Here is a 22,204-nt window from a genome sequence, read left to right as displayed (position 1 = left end):
ATACTGAAGTTTAAAGTATTTTAAAAATGTTCAAGAGACACAATTTTGTTTCTAAATTCTCACTAGAGATCTTCAGAGAAGTCATTATTTTACCTTCCAAAGATCTTAGCTATCTTAAACAGAAGATAATATGTCATTTGAATTTTATGTTCTGGAACATTTCAGGTGTGCTTTAAGGAAGATTTTTGTGTTTTCAGAATCTCTGTAAGAGAGCTGCCTTCCATCAAAGTTTTGATGAAGACCAAACATTGCTGTTTAGGTTCATTGTAAAAGGCAAATTTAAATGCTTCTTGCGTAATATAGATTTTGGCTGGCTTTCCATATCTTCTCTGTAATTACTTCAGACCAACCTTGAAGGAGAACTCAGTGCTTCATTGCCTTTCCCACTCCCATTTTTTAAAAAAAGAGCAGTATGTAGATTTTACTGAAGGTATTGTGGGGCTGCATTATATAGCTCACAGCATGGATCTCCTATATTGCCATTACACAGCTCTGTTCAGGTCATCCCAGATTACTGTGTTCCATTCACTGAGTTTTCTTTTATTGCTCTTTACCAGCTTGGTTTCTAAAATTCCCCTTATTATGACAATTTCTCTAGATTTTTCTCTCAGGCTTCTTTCTCTCTCACGCTTTTCTACTTCAGAGCAATTTAGTTTCTTTCAAACTTCACCCATCTTATATCCCCATATCAATCATTTAACATTATTTAAAAAATGGTTTTTGCCTGTTACACATACTCTATATTCTCCTGCCTTTATGAACATTAAAGCAATATCTGCATCTAAAATGATAATTATTATTTAATAATTAGCCAATTTTAATACACACTAGAGTCTTGTATTTGCTATGGATAATTACTGATTTTCTTGATCTTACCTGAGTTTTGCAACAGAGAATACTGGGCAGGACTCTATCTTTGTGAGTTTCATTTCTTGTTCAGATTTTTTTTTTTTGTATTATCTTTTTTAAAAAAAATTTTTATTGGAGTATAGTTGATTTGCAGTGTTGTGCTAGTTTCAGTTGTACAGCAAAGTGAATCAGTTATACATGTACATATATCCACTCTTTTTTAGATTCTTTTCCCATATAGGCCATTACAGAGTACTGAGTAGAGTTCCCTGTGCTATACAGCAGGTTCTTATTAGTTATCTATTTTATATATAGTAATGTGTATATGTCAATCCCAATCTCCCAATTTATCCCTCCCCTCCCTTACCCCCTGGTAACCATAAGTTTGTTTTCTATATCTGTAACTATTTCTGTTTGTAGATAAGTTCATTTGTACCCTTTTTTTAGATTCCACATATAAATGATATCATATGATATTTGTCTTTCTCTGTCTGACTTACTTCACTAAGTATGACAAACTCTAGGTCTATCCATGTAGCTGCAAGTGACATTATTTTGTCCTTTTTTATGGCTGAGTAACATTCCATTGTATATATGTACCACATCTTCTTTTTCCATTCATCTGTTGATGGACATTTAGGTTGCTTCCATGTCCTGGCTATTGTAAATAGTGCTGCAATGAACATTGGGGTGCATGTATCCTTTCGAATTATGGTTTTCTCCAGATATATGTCTAGGAGTGGGATTGCTGGATCATATGGTAGCTCTATTTTTAGTTTTTTAAGGAACCTCCATACTGTTCTCCAAAGTGGCTGTACCAGTTTACATTCCCACCAACAGTGCATGAGCATTCCCTTTCTTTACACCCTCTCCAGAATTTACTGTTTGTAGATTTTTTGACGATGGCTATTCTGACCGGTGTGAGGTGATACCTCATTATAGTTTTGATTTGCATTTCTCTAATAATTAGTGATGTTGAGCATCTTTCCACGTGCTTTTTAGCTATCTGTATGCCTTCTTTGGAGAAATGTCTATTTAGATCTTCCGCCCTCTTGTTCAGATTTAACTGGCTTCCATTGATATGACTTCTCTTTAATTTGATACTAACTCAAATTTAATGTCTCTTTCCTGAACTTTGAATCAGTATTGTATGCATTAAAGAGTGAGACAGATTTCAGATCTTAAGATATTTTGTATTCAGAATTCTAGAGTGGAAGTTAGGCTTCAGGGACTCTGGGAACCTTCTGAAATTGTTTATAAAACTTTGTATGTAGGTGCATATGTGGATTTTTCTGGGGAGAGAATTTGTTAGATTTACATATTTCCTATCTCTTAATTTATTAATGGTGCATTCTTGGAGAGCACTGGATTCCAAATCACTGATTTTCTTTTCAGCTGTCTCAATTATATCATTTAGGACATTAAAAAGAAAACAGGGGCTTCCCTGGTGGCGCAGTGGTTGAGAGTCCGCCTGCTGATGCAGGGGACACGGGTTCGTTCCCCGGTCTGGGAAGATCCCATGTGCCGCGGAGCGGCTGGGCCCGTGAGCCATGGCCAATGAGCCTGTGCGTCCGGAGCCTGTGCTCCGCAACGGGAGAGGCCACAACAGTGAGAGGCCCACGTACCGCAAAAAAACAAAAAACAAAAAAAAAACTAATGACTATGCTTCATTTCCAAGATCTCCAGTTGATTCTTTTTCATCCTTTCCTGTTCTGATCTTTGCTTTATAGATGCTATTCCTTCATTTATTTCTTTGATGGTGTCAATATAATTAATTTTGAAAATCTGATTCCTTGGGTGTGAATTCTACTATTTGTTGGGTCTTTTGTGGCACTTGATTTCCTCTGGTGCTTTTAGAGTTTTTTTTGAGAGCTCATTTAATTGTGCATGTTTCCCCCTCATAACCTCATGTGTGGTTTTGCAGATGTCTCGGTCCTAGTCCCACAGGGTACACTACTTTGTATGAGGTTAGGAACTGGCAACAGCAACCATCTTTGTCCATAAGGAGTTGGAGTGCATTCTTGTGTCTTTTACCAACTTGTGAGGTTTTCTTAAGAGTAAAGATAATTAGCCCTTTGCCATATTGACTTCAAATATTTTTCCAGGTTTTATTTTGCATTTAGTTTTGGTCACAAGGTATTTTGCATATTAAATGTTTTTAATTTTTGTAAAACTATAGATAAAAAAATTGTGTGATTTCTTTAATTATTATGATAGAGTCATCTCCAAACCAAAGATTTGATACATTTTCGTTTATATTTTCTTCTGATTTTTTTGTTATTATTTTTGCATTTGAGCTTTTCATCTATCTGTTGGGATCATTAATTAAGTAGTCAGACATAGAGGATTAACATAGAAATCCAGTTACTAAAAGTGGTTGTGAAATAGTTTTAGGAAATTCTTTTAGAATGTTTTTTTTTACACCCCACCAACCTTACTTTGTGTTCCAAAGATCACAAATGAGCAGCCTTTCATGTTGTACTCAACTAACACAGAGTTTTTAAATTTGTTTTTATAATTTTAATTACTTGCCAGTCTGGGGGTGATTTTTTTTTTTTTTTAATTTATTTTGTTTATTTATTTTTGGTTGCCTTGGGTCTTCGTTGCTGTGCGCGGGCTTTTCTCTAGTTGCAGTGAGTGGGGGGGGCGCTACTCTTCACTGCAGTGTGCAGGCTTCTCACTTCGGTGGCTTCTCTTGTAGTGGAGCATGGGCTCTAGGCGCGCGGGCTTCAGTAGTTGTGGCTCGCGGGCTCTAGAGCGCAGGCTCAGTAGTTGTGGCACACAGGCCCAGTTGCTCTGTGGCATGTGGGATCTTCCTGGACCAGGGCTCAAACCCACGTCCCCTGCATTGGCAGGTGGATTCTTAACCACTGCGCCACCAGGGAAGCCCTGGGGGTGATTTTATGTAAAAAATCTGGGTTTCTGATGCCTTTGAATAATCCAGAAATGTGGCCACACGTGCTCTACGTTCTTGCATGCAGTGATTTCCTGGGTGGGGTAGTAGGCACACCTTGAAAGTAGCTGCCTTTCATCATCCCCTGACTCTTGTTCTTCTACAGTTTGCCTAAATCACTTGCATTGGTTCCTGAAGGCATCTGAGTTTGGATCCCCCGGCAGCTGCGGCTGTTCCCTGGGTCTACTTTTCATTTCCATGCTGAGCATTTTCCTCTCCAGCTTCTGCCATCATGCATCTTTATATGGAGTGTTAGGGGAGTTTGGTAGGATATGGAGGCAACAGTCACAGGTTCAGATGCAAGAGAAAGGTACTACATTTTAATTCTCTCATAATAAGAAATGTGGTTGATATTATGCTTACCTAATATTGACATATAACTCCTTCAAACCTAACTGCATTAATCAGCTAAAATTCAAAAAAAAAAAAAAAGTGAAAAACCAGTTTTTCCTGGTGAATCCAGGAATGAACTATAGCTCACATATCCTAGGGTGGTGAAAGCTCTTCTCTGTGAGCTACTTACTGGAGTTGGGTGAATTAAATTTTCTCTTGCAGCTCTGTTCCATTTATATTTCCTTAGGGAAGGTAATTGACTAAATGACACCCTTTGTAAGATTGATGAGCAGTTTAGTGCTTGCAAAGACTAGTTTACTTTCAGCTGTCAGACACCTCTTAGAGGAGGCAGTGGGGAATTTGGAAAGGTCTAGAAGATATATATATATATATATATATTTTTTGCTGGCCAATGTACTTCTTTATAGCTTCTGCAAGCAGAGGTACAAACATGATTTTCTGACAACCCCAGCTGTTTTTTGGTTTAATAATAATTATTCACCATTAATTTAATGAATGTTATTGAAAGTGTACAGTGTGTGCACTTCTCTCAGGTATAATGAGATACAGAGAAGTATAAGACATAGCCCTTAAGAGTGATATAGCGTTGGGGGCGGGGAGGGAGATGCAAGAGGGAAGAGATATGGGAACATATGTATATGTATAACTGATTCACTTTGTTGTGAAGCAGAAACTGGCACACCATTGTAAAGCAATTATACTCCAATAAAGATGAAAAAAAAAGTGATACAGTGTCACTGGGGAGCTAAGACTATATCTGAGAAATGAAGAGGGAGGAGGAGTAGAGAAATAGGGCTTCATCCCTGACAATAATGGGCTTTGATGGGACACAGTGGAAGAAGCTTATAACTTTAGCTTCTAGGAAAGTGGGGATGGGGCGCGGCAGAGCTTGGATAAATAGGATGAGGTGGATAGTAGAGAAAGGACACTGTCCAGGAACAATAGGTACAGTTTACAGGAGGGAGAGAAGCAATAGATTGGGAGGCAGGGTGGGGGTAATATTAGTGATAATATTAAGTGACAGGAATAATAGTAATATTAGAGATAGGAGGCACCATGACTGAGTCTACAGTCTAGTTAGCTGAGGAAGCTACAGAGGGGAGGTTTGTGTGTTTGAGGAGTTGGTGAGGGAGGTGGGAAAGGAGATGGGCAAAGTTGAATATACTAAGTCAGTGAGTAAGTGATAAAGGAAACTGAGTAGATAGATGTGAGATAAAAAGAGGGTGAAGTTTAATACTCAAGAATGACTTAGGATTGGATCTTAAAGATAAGACCTTCAATTAGTTCTAACTGTAGAACAGAGGCAGTGAGAGGGTTAGGGTTGGGCTGACCATCAACTGAAATAGAAACAAACAGGCCTATGCAGATATGGTGATAGAAGAGGACAGGGGTCATAGGCAGTAAGTTAGCGTCGTCAGAGCTGTAGTCAGCAGTCTGTAGCCAATGTCAGATAGGTCAGACCAACAAGACACCAGACTCAGACTTTATGGGCTGAAATAACTATGGAGAATTACAAGTGAGTTGAGTCAATGACTTTATTCTATCCAGGTGTCCCCGTTTTTTTAGAATCACTCTTCTTAGACCTGGACAGCTTAGACCAGTCCTGTCAGTCTTAAAAGCCTTGTCATGGTCCATCCAGTGATTCCCGGTGGTCCTGTGTAGGTAGTGGTTCAGCCAAAAGGAAAGTACTTTCTGGGGTTACTTCTAAGGAGACCCTGAGATTTGACTGTGGTGTTCTAACCTTCAATGCTTCTTTACCATTAGGGGTCAGGGCAGAGCTCCAAAAGCTCTGAATCTTGCCCAGTTTGGTATGTAAGCATGGGGGTCTTCTTTATGGAAGATAATGATGTCAATGTAATTGACCCATTGGTTGATAGGGTAGGAAGGGGTGCAGGGAAAAGGAAGTCAACAGTTTTTCTTCCTTGGGTGAAAGGCGTAGCTAGTACAAATATCTTTCAGCTTTCTAGAATCCATAAATCTGAGCCTTTGTCGTATCAGTGGTAAGTAATAAATTTCTAAAATGTTTAATTTGAAAATGTTTATGTTGCTAAAATGTCATACATTCACTTAAAAGTTTACTTAGTAGGTAGGGGTATTGGCATTAGATATGTGCTTAAATGTCTGTTTTTTCTGACGTGAATCATTTACTTTTTTTTGTTTTACATCTTTATTGGAGTATAATTGCTTTACAATGTTGTGTTTGTATCTGCTGTATAACAAAGTGAATCAGCTATACATATATCCCCATATCTCCTCCCTCTTGCATCTCTTCCCAGCCTCCCTATCCCACCCCTCTAGGTGGTCACAAAGCACCGAGCTGATCTCCCTGTGCTATGCATCTGTTTCCCACTAGCTATCTCTTTTACATTTGGTAGTGTATATATGTCAATGCTACTCTCTCACTTCGTCCCAGTTTCCCCTCCCCCGACCCTGCGTCCTCAAGTCCATTCTCTACGTCTGCATCTTTATTCCTGTCCTGTCACTAGGTTCATCAGAACCATTTTTTTTAAAGATTCCATATATATGCGTTAGCATACGGTATTTGTTTTTCTCTTTCTGCCTTACTTCACTCTGTATGACCAGTAAAAATGTGCTTCATTGTGCTTATCTTATGAATGATTTAATAGTCTAAGGCTACACTTTTGTTGGGCTTTAAACTCTTATGGCTTTAATCACTATTTCTCAAAGTTTGGTCCACGGATCCCTGGCAGTCCCTGAGATACTTCTAGGGTCTGTGAGGGCAAAACTATTTTTATAATAATACTAAGATATTGTTTGCTTTTTCCTCTGGGTTATCATTTGCACTGATGATGCAAAAGCAGTGGTGGGTAAAACTGTGGGTTACCAGTGTGAATCAAGGCAGTTGCAGAAAAAAAAAGCCAGTTTCACCTAAGAATGGTCTTGCTGAGTAGTAAGAATTATTAATTGTATTTAATCTCAACCTTTGAGAAGGTGTCTTTTTAGTATTTGTGTGACAAAAATGGGAGGTGTTCATAAAGCGCCTCTGCATGTTGAAGCGGGAGATTAGCTCAGGGAAGAGCACTGTGTGGTTGTTTAAGTTGCGAGCTAAAATAGCCACTTTCCTTCGTGGAACACCATTTTTTCTTGAAAATTGACCCATGGACATTTTTCATTTTCACACTTGGGTGTTCGGCAGACATCTTGAAAATAAATAAACTTGTCACATCAAGGACAACTGGCATGATTTACTGCTAATGATAAAACTCAAGCTTTCAGGCAATAATAAGAACTTCAGAAAACTAATCTATTACCATGAGTTGACAGATTCTTAAATTTAAAGACTTTCCCCCACTTTTTAAAAAAATTTTATTTATTTATTTTTGGCTGCGTTGGGTCTTTGTTGCTGTGCGCGGGCTTTCTCCAGTTGCGGCGAGCGGGGTTACTCTTCGTTGCGGTGCATGGGCTTCTCATTGCGGTGACTTCTTTTGTTGTGGAGCACGGGCTCTAGGCACGTGGGCTTCAGTAGCTGTGGCATGTGGGCTCAGTCGTTGTGGCTCGCGGGTTCTAGAGCACAGGCTCAGTAGTTGTGGCACGTGGGCTTAGTTGCTCCGCAGCATGTGGGATCTTCCCAGACCAGGGCTCAAACCCGTGTCCCCTGCATTGGCAGGCGGATTCTTAACCACTGCGCCACCAGGGAAGCCCCCCACCCCCACCCCCACATTTTTTTAATGGAAAATTTTATTCACAAAAGTAGAGAACACAGAGTAGAATAAGGAACTCCATTTTTCCAGTTTATCTATCACACTATCTGTCTTTACTTTATTGAGGTATAACTTATCCACGAGACTTGTACCTGTTTGAAGTGTATAACTTGATGAGTTTTTAACATATGTATGCACTTGTGAAACCGTTATCATCATCAAGATACTGAAAATTTCCTTCACCCCCAAACATTTACTTGCTCCCCTTGGTAATCCATAAAGACTTACCTAATGAGGTGGTGTGATATTAATGAATTTTTTGATGTTATATAATGAAATATGTCAAAATATGGAGAATCTGCATAACTCAGTGAATCAATATTTTTAAAATGACTGATGTGTGTTGTTACAAAGACATGCATGGATAAAAGGCCCATTAAAAGGTCAATATAGACCACAAGATTTGACTGTAAAGAGTATGAAAAGTTCATTGTTATGCTTTTAAGATTCCACATTGCAACTAAACTTTAAGAAACTACAACTTGTCAAGTTTTGATGTAATATCAAAGAAGAATATCTGCAGTTATCTGAAAAGGCTATTATTCTCTTCCTTCTTCTAAACATACTTCTATGTGAGGCTGGATTTTTCTTATACTTCAGATGAAACAACATATTACAACAGATTGAATGCAGAATCAGATATGAGGATAAAACTGTCTGATTAAGCCAGATATTAAAGAAAATTATGAGAATGAAAAATAATGCCATTCATTTCACTAGAAAAATTTAAAAAATATAGGTATTTTCACAAAACATTATTATATAGTAGATTTATTATTGATATTTTGAAAGGAATGAATAAATAAAATTTTAAAAATTCTGTTTTAATTTCTAATGTAGTAAATATTGACAACATAATCCAAATAAACAAAAGCTCTTGGTAGGGAGAGATTGTAGATAAGTTTTAAGAGTGTTAAGGGGTCCTGAGGCCAAAACATTTAAGAACTTCTGATTTAGTTCATGTGTCCAAGAAAACTATGAAAAAATTTAAAACTCAGACAACATTCCAACCTTAATTTTGATCAATATTTCCTACTCTTCCTTTGAACAAATTAATTTTGATGGCTACTCAGTTATCTCTCTATAAAATATAAACTAGGTTGATTCCTCTCTCCTTAATTTTTTTGTTCATCCCTTTTAAGTTTCCATTTAAGCATTTTGTGGTAAGAATGTGACAAGTAGAAAAATACCCAAGACTGACAATAGCATATCTATATGAAACGATGCATTAAAAAAATCATTATTATGTGAAATTTATATTCTATAGTATAGGAATGCCTCTTTTGTGGTAGGCAGGACCAAAACATTTTGTCTTGTTTTCTTTTGCACAGGCTGACAGGGAGATGATTAAGAAAATTTCATCTCTAGTTAGACTGAGTAAGATGAATCTACCTCAAGCATGTTAGAAGAGGGAAAAGTGAAAAGACAATTTATCACCTAAGGGAACTGTACATTTTTTTTTTTTTACTTGAAAACTTAATTATCAAGTAATTTAATAAGAGCTGAGTGCAAGGTATTTAATTATTTACTCTATGACACACAAATTGAATGGCCATGTAATTTATTACCCAGATGGATACTTGTAAGTGTACTATGCTGGGTTTAAAAGAAAACCAAGAGTATCCTGCTTTAAATGGGACTCACATCATCCTACCTAGAAAGCATAGCGTTCTTGAAAAGTGGAACCTTTGACGTGGTAAAATATTATATTTCAAATGCCAGTCTTGTTCCTTTTTGTAATCTGATTGTCCTCTTCTTACAATGTTTCCTTGATGAAACCTGTCTTCTAAAAAGAAAGTGAAGTTTCATTATTTATGCCCCTAGTAAAATTGAAAAGCAACTGATAGTTGGAACTCTCAGCTTGTTTCTTTCCATCTGCTTGAGTTAGAGGAAGTTGCAGGGTAAGTAACTGAGCAAATTAATCGTTAAGATGGCTCACTGTATTTTAACTGGTATATCAGCTATTATCTGATGCTAACACAGAGTGACAGCTGTGGCTCAGGCTATTTTGAAAATCCAACCGTCTGTTGGGCTGGTTTCAAACCTTATGATTTATATTAGAGGCCTTGAGAACCTTACCTATTAAAGGGGTAGTGCTATGTGGTAAATTTAACTATGTGACAAATTAAGCATCACTGCTAGAATGATGCAATGATAATTTGTGTTATTTTATGATTTATGTGTACAGCCTCTGATTTTAAGTGTATTTTAGAAAACGTGAAAGAAAGTATTGAATTCCAAATAGACAGAAAAATAAATGAATGAAATGATTGGAGGGCAGATTCTGCAGTCAAAAGAAGCCATTAAGATTTAGGGAATTAGTCTTAGGAGAGCCTGCCTAAGTTGCCAAAAGTTATGGCTAACTGGCCCATCACATTGCCTAATTGCCTCTGAACGTGTTTTTTCACCAAACTAATTAATGCTTATTAATGTTTTAAAAGTACTTAACACAGTGCCTGACATATAAAGTTATAAAAATGTTAGTTATTAAGATTAATGGCACTACTAGTTATACTAGAATACTTATTGCAACAGTATTCTTACTTTCCTAACATCAGAACACCCAGTCAGATTTTTATAAATTTGCCTCATTCCTAATGCTGTCCTTAAATTGGCATGGATTAATTGGTGCATTTCAAAAATAAAAATGCACATATACACAAATATGATATATCTATCAAGTGCCTTTTGTGTATTTATGTAATATTTTATATTGCATGCACATATTTATATATAATTTATGTATAAAAATACAATGGTGAAGATGGAAAACTGACTTTTTTGGGGAGCTATGGGAAAAACACAATAAAGTGTTACCTATGTTTTGTATAAAATACCTAAAGCACTAACTGTAGCTAACAGGAAGAACAACATTTTGTCTATTCATGAATTGTGGCTCTATTTGATCTTCTATTGACTAGGGTATTCAGGGGAATATTCTGTTTTGATTCTGGCTATGAGTACAGGAAACTACATTTGATTATCATGTTTTATATTTCATACCAGGGAACCATAGCTGCCAAATATATTTTCATTGCTAACAGCTCTGATCAAAGCAAAAGCTTTTACTTAAGAAGTCAATCTTAGCCTAATATGGCTTAGAGAAAGGGAGTTCACAGTCTTGCTCCAACTATGCATTTTTAGCAAGAATTTAGTTGATAAGTGCAGCATACATTTATCTATATATGATAGATTTTAAAAAAAATCTGGGCTTCCCTGGTGCCACAGTGGTTGAGAGTCCACCTGCCAATGCAGGGGACATGGGTTCGTGCCACATGCCGCGGAGTGGCTGGGCCCGTGAGCCATGGCCGCCGAGCCTGCGCGTCCGGAGCCTGTGCTCCGCAACGGGAGAGGCCACAACAGGGAGAGGCCCGCGTACCTCAAAAATAAATAAAAATTACTATGCCACCCTTTATCGATTCACTTTTTAGGGCTTTTATCATTTTTTGCTATACAAAATTATTTATAGACCTTTTCAAGAACTTTTCTAAGTTTAATTGACTAAACAGTAGATACCACATTTTTATTAAAAGTTAAATATAAAACTCTTCTGAGTTTTGCCTCTTCTGAGTCCATTCTTTTCCTGCCCTGATTGCTGATTGGCAGAGCTGTCCCTTCCCTGTGAGGCGGTGGGCTTTAGGGCACGTGGGCTCCACTTTTGCCCTGATTGGTTCCATTCTTCTTGCCAGTGATTAGTTGAGGAAGTGGCACGTGACCCAGTTCTGATAAGTGAGGGGAAGTCTGCTTGGGACCTCAGAGAACAGTTTTCTCGATGATGCATAATTTATTGGGAAGAGAACGTCATTTTTTAGCTGGAAATTGTTGAGTATACATGCGATCCCTGGACTTAGCAGCTTCTTAACGACAGGGACACTAGGTGACTTCAAGCCCATGTGCTGAGTATGGGAGACTAGAAGGTGAATCTTGATGATCTTAAGCCACAGAAATAACCAACCCAAATGTCATAGGAGGTAATGACATTTTGAAAAATTTGTAACCTCTTGAATCAGGAGTTTCTTGTTACTTGCAGCTGAATGCATCCTAACAGATACACATTTTGGATGTAAATTGCAAAATGTATTAACAGAAAATAGACTCAGTGTTTTGGGTTTTTAAGCACAGTTCTGATAGTTACTAAAACTTGTTAGATGAATCCATAAACAGAGTGAATACTGACATAGTGTATCAGATGAGTGTCAGCCTAGACCATGGTGGATCATAACAGATCCCGAGACCTGCTGAAACCAATCTTGATTTAACTGCATTTCATCTAGTGTAAGAGAATTTTCTTTTCATTATCTTGGGGATTCCCTTTCATTCTTCTGTATCACTTTAAATGTTATTAGAGGAAAAAAAACTTTAATAATTATATACTGAGTTATTAGAGCACCTTTTATTTGAAGTCTTCAAATGCTTTACATAGCAGGAAATGTGACTGTTGTCTTGCCCAAGACAAACAGTGAACCACTTTCAGAACTACACATATTGAGGATATTCTACATAAAGAATTAGGACCTGTGAAAACCCCCCAATAAGCTGGGAACTGTAGAACCCAATTTTGTGTTGTTTACATTGTTAAACTACAAATAGAATTTACTTATTGGGTCCTTTTTGGCTTTTTGAAATACATGTTTTCTTCCTATGAAGGATGTTTCTTTCTCTCTGAAAGGTTCAGGGCATTAAAGGATTAAAGACACTTGAATAAGAAAGCAGCCATATCGGATAATACAAATACTGGCCAGCAGATTAAGTGTATTCTCTGCTTTTCTTTCTTTCTTTCTTTAAGTAGATTTTAACATGCAAACATTTCACTTGTCCATGAGTAAGTAACTCATGTCAGTTTTTGTGAATTCATGGTTAATGCCTGTAAAGAAGGACAGACCGTAAAAAAGCAGGCCTGAACAGTATCTGTCCAGTGTAGATGACTGTCACTGGCCTTTGTCCTCCGGTACTGCACTGCCTTCCTAAAACTGTCAAATGGAATTTACCACAATGCAAATGCTGGGCTTCCTTCTGCTCCTTTCACGCGTGCCTGCAAATGTGGGCCCCCCACCTTCCTTTGACCCAGCCTTTCTCTCTCACCTCCTCTGGCAGCACCCCTCGACTCAAGAGTTAACTTCACCCCAAGAGCCGACGTGCTTATCTCATTAGCACATACTCAGTGTGCACCTGGAATCAAATTGAATTGATAAAATGGTATAATACAAATTCAGGGTGTCCAGGTACACACTGTAACTTCTCAGCCCTTCTCCCAGCCCTGCTGCTGTCTGTTCTCTGAGCAGGGAAATAGATTCTCTGCCCTAATTGATTTCTCACCATTAAGGAAAGGGCTTCAACTACGTACATTGTTTAAGGTTTGGCCACATACATAGAAAAGAACTGACTGAATAATAAGCAGGGTGGAGGCATTTGAAGCTTGGCACTAAGCTGGCATGTGGAGATTGGGAAGGACATTATGGATTGGTAAGGAAGGACTTCCTTTGTACCTCTGGTTATCTGCTTGTTTCCTCTCCTTTCCTAAATGCACATGGTATGTTATGTTTTTCTCCTTGTGTTTCATATATAGGAAAAAACACATTGTCTTTGCAATTACATACTGAAATTGTATAGCATATGGCAGTTTCAAATACAGATAACTATAACTTACAGTTTTTGAGAAAAACGGCTAAAGCACTGCAGAGAGAAGTTAAAAAGTCTTTGTTGAAAATATGACTAAAGTAGGAATAATGTTAAAAAATAATTCTTGGCTCCCAAATTTCTGGTTGGTCAAGATTCTTTTAGCTGGTAATTAAAAAGGACTTTACTGGTGAGATTTACAGATTATCCTTAAAGTTTTTCAGTTATAATTTTTCAGTCTCTTTCCTTTGCAGACAGACACTCATAAGAACAGCTTTCAAATATCAATATTTAATGATGTAGTTTCAGAACCTTGCCCTTTGGGTACAAAATGGCTAGGTAGATGTAGCATGACTCAGAATGGAGTAGCATCTATGTGATAGGTATATGCTTACTGTGGATTGATTATTGAGAATTAAAATTTGGTTTTACAGGAACATAGAGAAACAATACAATATTGAGTAAGTCCATCTAAACTTCTTCAAGCCCAGAGTAACTGCTTGGTTTTTGGTACTCTGATGCCAACATAAAAAAATTGGGATATATTCCAGAAATCCCAATTTTCATGAATTGTGTTTCCATAAATTGTCAAGCATTTCTTTTTTTTAAATTTATTTATTTCATTCATTTATTTTTGGCTGCGTTGGGTCTTTGTTGCTGCGTGTGGGCTTTTCTCTAGTTGCGGCGAGCAGGGGCTACTCTTCGTTGTGGTGTGCGGGCTTCTCATTGCGGTGGCTTCTCTTGTAGTGGAGCACAGGCTCTAGGCACGCTGGCTTCAGTAGTTGTGGCACGTGGGCTCAGTAGTTGTGGCTTGCGGGCTCTAGAGTACAGGCTCAGTAGTTGTGGCTCACGGGCTTAGTTGCTCCGTGGCATGTGGGATCTTTCCAGACCAGGGCTTGAACCCGCACCCCTGCATTGGCAGGCGGATTCTTAACCACTGCGCCACCAGGGAAGCCCCAAGCATTTCTTGAAGTTATGTAACTTTTCACTGAAACTGTGACATTTCTTGGTGTAACAGTTTCTGTAAGAGTGCTACCTGCTTTATAAGGAAATCTTTCTGAAGTGTGCCTTCTGTGCTTAAAGGCATGTCTCCTAAGGCTTGGTTCCAGAATTTGGAGGGGTAAAGCGTTTTCCCCCTCTTCTTACACTTCATGATTTGATGTCCTCTTTCTCTCCGCTCTTTTGAATATAGGAACATTTACTTTTTCTTTTCTTTCTTATTTGCTTCTGTAAGTTGTCAAACTCAGATTTCCTTTCTTAATGAATGAGAGATCTCAGAAGAATTGGTAATCTGTACAGTTTTACAAAGTCAGACTTTTATAGCAAGGTTGGCCAGAAATCCAAATATACATGTTTTCAGTTATAGATAGAAAATAAAGCCAAACAATGACAAAGAGAATAGAGTCTTTGGTCATAGTTAAGAATTATATTTTCCCATTGGAGATAGTAATCAGAGCTGATATTTCAGAGTACATGAAGAAGAGGCAGCTGCTGCCCCCTCATACTTTTTAGTTTTATTCCTGCCATTTCAACCATTATGATAAAAATTCAAACAGCTATAGCAGATATGGGCAACTGTTTTAACCATGATTTGTTTGTAGCAAGGCCTGTGAGAAAAGAAAACATGAAAAGGTTATGGTTTTAAATTTATGAACATGATATCAGATATTTTTTCTCATTGATGTTAACCTTACTTCTTTTTCTAATCTGCTAGTTATGGTAGATGTCTATATATTACTGAAAGGAGTCTGTTAACCCCCTAATAAAACCCTACTAATATTTTCTAGGATTACTTGTGAATGGTCCAAGTTGCTCTTTTTCCTGGAAGGTGAATGCTTCCCGGGGTTGTTCCGGTGCCCGTGTTCTCCCTTGAGTCATTTCCCCAAGGCATAGCAGGCAGCAGGGCCAGGCTCCAGCTCCAATAAAGGACCTGTCTTTAGGTCTTTGTTTTAAAATAGGATTTTAAATACTCTAGCACCATTAATAAAAGGATCTGGTGACAAAACATGAGAAACCAAGGCATTTACAACATATTACCATAGAGCTTGATTAAATAACTATTTTTCTGGACATTATTCTGAAATTGGAAGAGGTTTCATAAAGTATATACCTGATACCACACACAAATTGTGTTTAATAATACGGAACTCAGCAATGAGATGCTCAGGGCTTATGCAGCCAGACAGATTGAATTCAAATCCCATTATTGTCACAGTTCTCTGAGAGATTTTGGCCAAGTTACTTCCCTGAGGTTAAGTTTTTCACCTGTGCAATGGGGATAGTAATTGTACCTACCTCAGAGCTGTGGTAGGGATTAAATGAATGATTAAATGTAAAGCCCTTAGCAAGTGCCTGGTATATAGTAGGTGTCCAGGAAATGTTAGCGATTATTTTTAATTTTAACTTACCACTTGATTGTTTTGTGAGATAGGGATGGGAGAGGAGGGGCTTACATCTAAACTATTCAAGTTAGTTACATACTGACATACTGTTGTATTTCCAAATAATTGGGTAAAAGATGGCTACTTTCTAGGTCCTTCTGAATGATAGCTACTCAGATTTGCGGGGGGAGGGCGCATGGAATGGCAGGGAAACGGATCTATTTTTTTCACCAGAATTCCATATATATAGCTTGTTTCCTAAATGAAAACATACAGACACATGAATTTCTTAGTTATTTTTGAGTTGAAAATTTGTGTATATGAAAACTTATGAAATCTGTAGAAGGAAAATCACATTTAATTATATGTTGAAGGAATCATCTTTATTGAAAAAATCCAAAACTATGCAGTGTGAAAACCATTCTTGGAAATCCTGAGCTAGGAGTAGTCATAAGCCTACAGGGTGAAATTACAGCCTTTCAGAACTGAGAAAAACCTTAGTGACCTTGAACTCAGACTCCATCCCCTCTTTGAGGTTAAACGGTGTGCTAATTATTTGCACAATTAAAAGCAGTTTTAAAACTCCTGTCTTCAATTTCTCAGTTGTTTTCTAATCTTTTATTATGGTTAACTCACTTTTAATGCTTATGAAAAAAAAAAAGCCTCTAACATAGCCACGCCACCTGCCCACTCCACCTTGGATTGCAGGATATCCTGAGATACACACTGTTACTTAGCTAATGGTACAATTTATATCTTTCATTCTTAATTGTATGTTTTCAGTAGTAGTGCCAACAGGGTCTAATTAATAAAGTGAAGTTGGTAGGGTTCATCACAGAATGTTATCCCCTGGATGCTGCACTGGAGTGAGGGGTCTTCTTGTTTGGAGTTTCCATGGATAAGCAGTAAATCAAGATGGCAGCTAGGGGGGCCAGAAATTTGTAGAGGAGGAGGTGAGATTGCTAGCTGGTGCTGGAAAGACTGAGGTGCATATAGATACACTGCTTCCACAGTCTGTTCTCTTCTTCTTTCCCTCCTCCCAAACACGACCTACTTTGCAACAACAAATTAAAACTTTATATTGGGGCTTCCCTGGTGGTGCAGTGGTTGAGAGTCCGCCTGCCGATGCAGGGGACACGGGTTCATGCCCCGGTCCAGAAGGATCCCACATGCCATGGAGTGGCTGGGCCCCTGAGCCATGGCCGCTGAGCCTGCGTGTCCAGAGCCTGTGCTCTGCAACGGGAGAGGCCACAGCAGTGAGAGGCCCGCCTACCAGCAAAAAAAACAAACTTTATATTGAACTTACCAGATTTACAGATGAAGAAATCAAAACTCAGACAAAGAGGTCAGTGTTTCAGAACTGTTAATACCTGCTGTCAGGTATTAGGGTTAGGGTTAGGGTTATATCTGAGATTCAAACCTCTGGCTTTTTATTTCTAAAGGTTCTATCACTACACCAATGCCGGGATTGGGGGATGCCAGGAGTTGCTCATTTTCCTCAATGAAGAGTGTTCACTGCAAATATTTCTTACTTTGACACAAAAAGTAATGCTTAGGATTTTAAAAATTGACAGGTTTTATTCTTCCAGACTGCACACTCTTTTTGTTCAGATGAATAGGGAGGTAGACACACTGCCTCCAGAATTGCGGGCAGTTTTCATTATCATCCACTGCCCTCTCCTTTCAGTGCCTGGTGAATGGGTGTGAGTGCTTAGCTGGGAAGTCGAGGAGTAAAGTTAAGAATTTGGGTGGTAACCTTGATGCTGTGAGCAGTCTTTCCTTCTCATGGTGTCATAAAATAAGGCTCTTCCCTAGATAAGATAACAGATTTGGAACGATTACATGAAATCTTACATCATGAAGTTCAAAATATATCATCATGTCTGGAAATCAATTGCTTTGTTGTCCCTGAATCTGCCTAACCACCTTGTGTTTTCATTAAGAAAGATGCTATTATCGCTGATCTTTTTCTCAGCGATGCTTCTAGATTTGGGGCATTTTCTGGGCTACTGACATACTTGATGCTCTAATTTTAAAATTCATAGTATTGGTTTAATGCTTTAATAGAGGAAGAAAGCAGTGTTTCAGAAAGCAGGTATTACTGTAAAAGATAAGATGTAAAGTGCAGACGACAACTGATGTTCTTTTACCCCCCTACACCCCACCCCCACCCCCCAACCGCCCCCGCATTTCTACCCTTATTGCAGCTTGAAGTTCGTGGTACTTCATTCAAGTTGTGTTTTCTGTGTTCTGCAAAGTCAGGTTCCCTATTCCTAAAACAAAGAAAGAAAAATCTCCTGGGGATGAAAGAAAGCTCTTCCTCTTTAAATGCAGACAGAAAATCTGGGTTTTTTTTTCCACTTTGAATTTCCTTGTGCAATTACCGCATTTGTCTGCAGGAGAAAGGACCGGTTGTGGTTTGTTCTCGATTACCTTTCTTAAAGACACATCCGCAGAGCCACGCAGCGCACGTGGCACTCACCTCAGGGCGAGAGAGCTCCCAGTTTTGCGAGAATTAGGCGAGCGGAGGGCCACTTCTTTCCCCGAGAGCCAGTCCCAGAGCAGTTGCGTGGGTCTGGAGCCCGGGGAGGCGGAGCCTTTTTGCTCCCGGCGGCGAGTGCCCCCTCCTCTGCCTGCCTCCCTGCCTGCCTGCCTGCCGGCTGGCCGGGTATTCTGTGCAGCCACTCGTCGTGCTCCTGTGCTGCTCCGCGGACCGTGGGATAAACCGCAGTCGCTCTTTGGGGAGCCCTGGGAGAACACCAGGAAGGAGAGAGAGCGCTAGTGCCATGGGCCAGCTCTGCTGCTTTCCTTTCTCAAGAGATGAGGAAAAAATCAGTAAGTGTGATTTGTTCTGTGCCACATCCTAAGTGGCTGGCTATTTTATGTGGCTGTCTTCTAGGGATAGTTTTGGTTTTTTCTTATGGGAAACATAGCAGACTAATGAGCTGTGATTTTTCTTGTGCATTTACTGAAAGGATTGGTAGATGTGTAGTTAATTAACTGTCGAAGTACAGCAACTCAATGAATAGAGCTATGTTAAAGATACAGAATACCGAAGTCATTTTTCATTTTCTTCTGTTGGTATTTTACAGCTCGTTTTTATCACACTATCTAGAGTCAGAATTTAGTTTTGAGTTTCTTTATATCACTGCATACAATTTGATAAATTGTACATGCCAGACTTCATTTTTCTTATCTGAAATTGGGATGTTTTCAGAGCAATGCTCAATAATAACATATAGAGAAGTAAAGCTGGCTCGAAAATGACATATATATACATTTGCAGATATTTTCATGTGTCCTCTGCTTTGTTCTCCATGGAGGGAATTCGGGTGTAACTGTAAGATCCCTCCAAACAAGTGATGCCACTTTAATTTCTGCAAAACTTCACTGAATATTTTTAAACTAATGTCAGGCAGGTTCCACATCTGCTTATGGCTGAAAACAGAACTTAAATTGATGACATTGCACTGAAATTTCTTACTCACTGGCTTATGTGTGTGCACTTACATTTCAACTTTGTTAAAAACAGTACTAGCATTGTAGTTAGTTTGCTGAATAGAATTTGCCTTAATGGCAGTTGCCCCCAAATATTGAATTTTTACTTCTTTTTCAGTAAAATGTTTACAGACATACTAATGAAAATTTGCAGCCACATTTATGTCATATCAGTGCTTTATTTAAATAAATTTAAATAGGTCGACAGAATCTCTTGATATCTGATTCAGATACTCAAAGATACACATCTGGCTTGTATTTCCTGCTGCTCATTCCTCAGGAAGTTAGCCAGGGACAGGCTTAAAAATAATTAATACATATCTTATACATATTCACTTGGGAAAATAAGCCAGGTTTTTTTTTTTTACAAGAAATCTTCTGAGAATGCTGTGGAATAAATGTTGCGAGGCTTTGGAGCGTTTGCTTATTAACAAGAGCCCATAGCTGTGCTCTAAATTTTACTTGTGAAAATGATACTGTACAGTAGGCGATGGTCCTGCGCTTAAAACCTGAGGTGACTTCACAACAGAATTGTTCATTTTCTAACAATGAGCATTGGTATTCATTTGGCAGCGTGAAACTTTTCAGATATTTGTCAGAATGATCCATTTGTAGTTTCTGAGGGTTTTGGTTGATTGATTCCTTGAGGAAGATCTCGATCTGAAAAACCTTGGTCTGGACAGATGTAGGGAGAGTGGATTCTTTCCTTACCTTTTTCCACTTCCTATTCCACTGCTCCAGGTTTTCTTGGAGTTCCTGCTTTCCTTGTGTTCTCTTTCTCTTTGTCCCCTGTCTGTAACTGAAGAAATCAAGTTTCACCTCAATGAGGAATTTGCTCTTTTCTGTCTTTCTCATCTGGGATCCTTGGAGTGCAAAGTCTTCTGTTTTACATACAGCCCTTCTCAGTATTGATCGACAGGAAGTGCTCTTGGGGGTTTACCTTCTCAAGTTACAAAATTTTAAAAAGAAAATGAAGATAAGACACTGTGTCTGAAGCGAAGTTCAAATCTGAAAGTGCAAATTATGGTTAGAATCAATGCATTTGTGCCCCGTTTCCTCTTCTTCACCCCTACTGGCCCCACATCTTCCCCGTTCTCTCCTCATTATTCTTTCATCTGTCTTTGATTTTGTTGTTACTTCACTGTTTTTCTCCTCCTAATCTGCCCCATGCTCTGTTCACATACCATATCAGCTGTTTTCTGGTGCTGTGTTTAATTTCTCTGCTGCAGGATGGTCTAAAGAGAAGGTTCTCCGCCAGGCACTGCTATGCTGCTGGTAATACATGTCTACCAGTACTTACAAAGGGAACTTGAAAAAAAAGGCAGAGAATTCCTTAGCCAGCATGCTTCAAGAAACATGTAAATTAGCACTAACTGTAAATATCCGGTTCATAAGCTGTGTTGATTGCATGTAAAAGAACCCAGAGTAGACACTTGGGAGGGCCCGATCTTGCTAGTGGATTGTACAGTAACCTTCTGGGTCTTACGCATCTTCGTGACCCCACCTCGCAGCCTTGTTAGCCTGCTCTGGGCCATATGCTCAGTGAGGACCTCCTAGCCGCAGAGCACAAAAGTGCTTATGCCCACACCCTTCTAATTCTGCTGTAAACGGTGATGGCCGTAGAATGTATCTTCTGAGAGCAGCTCAAGTGGAGAATTAAACAAGTTTTTGGTGAAAGTTGAAATTTATGGTTGTCATTCTCAAAACACAGGTGAGTTGGGAAGCCCATCCTCTATAGCCCTGCAGAGATACAGAAAGGAGGTACCCAGCTGGCCAAGTGGTAAGAGTCAAGTGGTCCCTCTCCCCTCCTGCTGTTGTTTTATCCTGCTTTTGTCCTTGGTGGTGGTGGTAGATAGAAAGTATTCTCGTTTCACTGATTTATTAGTGCTACCATTTTAATCTATTAAGAGCAAACAAAGTGATTTTTAAAAAATCAACTAGCTGTGTAAGGGCTATGTTTGTGTGGGAAGTTAACTGTATGCACAGCCGGAAATCTTGGTAATGGGGTGAATAGTCCAATACAGTAGGACTCGTCATGGTTTAGTTTTCAGTTAATGCAGCACAAAGCAACTAGACCCTTTTTGTTTAAACCCCAGCAGTTGAACATTTTCTCAAACTGTATACTTTTTGGCCACAAAAGGTAGAATAGACTGACAATAAATGCATATTTCTTGGTAGATTAAGTACTTTCTGTTGCTACACAGGACCATATTTAACCTGAAACATTCCCGTAGATATTGTAGGATTAACAGATGTTGTAGATAGTCTCCAATATAGTTTTTGCTGAATTCTTCTATAGCGCTCGTGTCCTTTGAATTACCGCATGTCTCATAGCGAGCTTCCTGAAGGGAATGTTCATGAATAAGAATGTTGTTGCACAGACTTACTGGCCCCTGCAGTTTATCAGACTCACTAAATAAACCTGAAAAGGAAACTTAATCACTAAAGAGGTATCCCTATAACTAATTTAGAAGACATTTTACTTGCTCCTTTCCTAGTGCAAATTTTCTTTCTTTCTTTTTTTTTTTTGTGGTACGCGGGCCTCTCATTGTTGCAGCCTCTCCCGTTGCGGAGCGCAGGCTCCGGATGCGCGGGCTCAGCGGCCATGGCTCACGGGCCCAGCCACTCCACGGCATGTGGGATCTTCGCGGACCAGGGCACGAACCCGTGTCCCCTGCATCGGCAGGTGGACTCCCAACCACTGCGCCACCAGGGAAGCCCCAGATTTTCCCATTTTGAAGTACATTTGTTTTATGTAGAATGAAACAGGTGAACGTCCAGAGATGAACCAAGCCTCCTCCCATGGTAGTTTGTCAAAGGGATATGTCATA

At 39.0% G+C, this 22,204-nt stretch overlaps 1 protein-coding gene across 2 annotated transcripts in view; it reads left to right on the top strand.

Annotated features, from left to right (window-relative positions):
- The window catches only part of AKAP7 (A-kinase anchoring protein 7), a 138,210-nt gene that overhangs the window by 81,563 nt on the left and 34,443 nt on the right, over positions 1-22,204 (top strand). The window lies entirely within an intron of this gene.

This window comes from Phocoena sinus, chromosome 12 (assembly GCF_008692025.1).
Source record: "Phocoena sinus isolate mPhoSin1 chromosome 12, mPhoSin1.pri, whole genome shotgun sequence".
In the NCBI taxonomy this organism is placed as follows: Eukaryota; Metazoa; Chordata; class Mammalia; order Artiodactyla; family Phocoenidae; genus Phocoena; species Phocoena sinus.
This window is presented reverse-complemented; position numbering and strand designations above follow the sequence as displayed.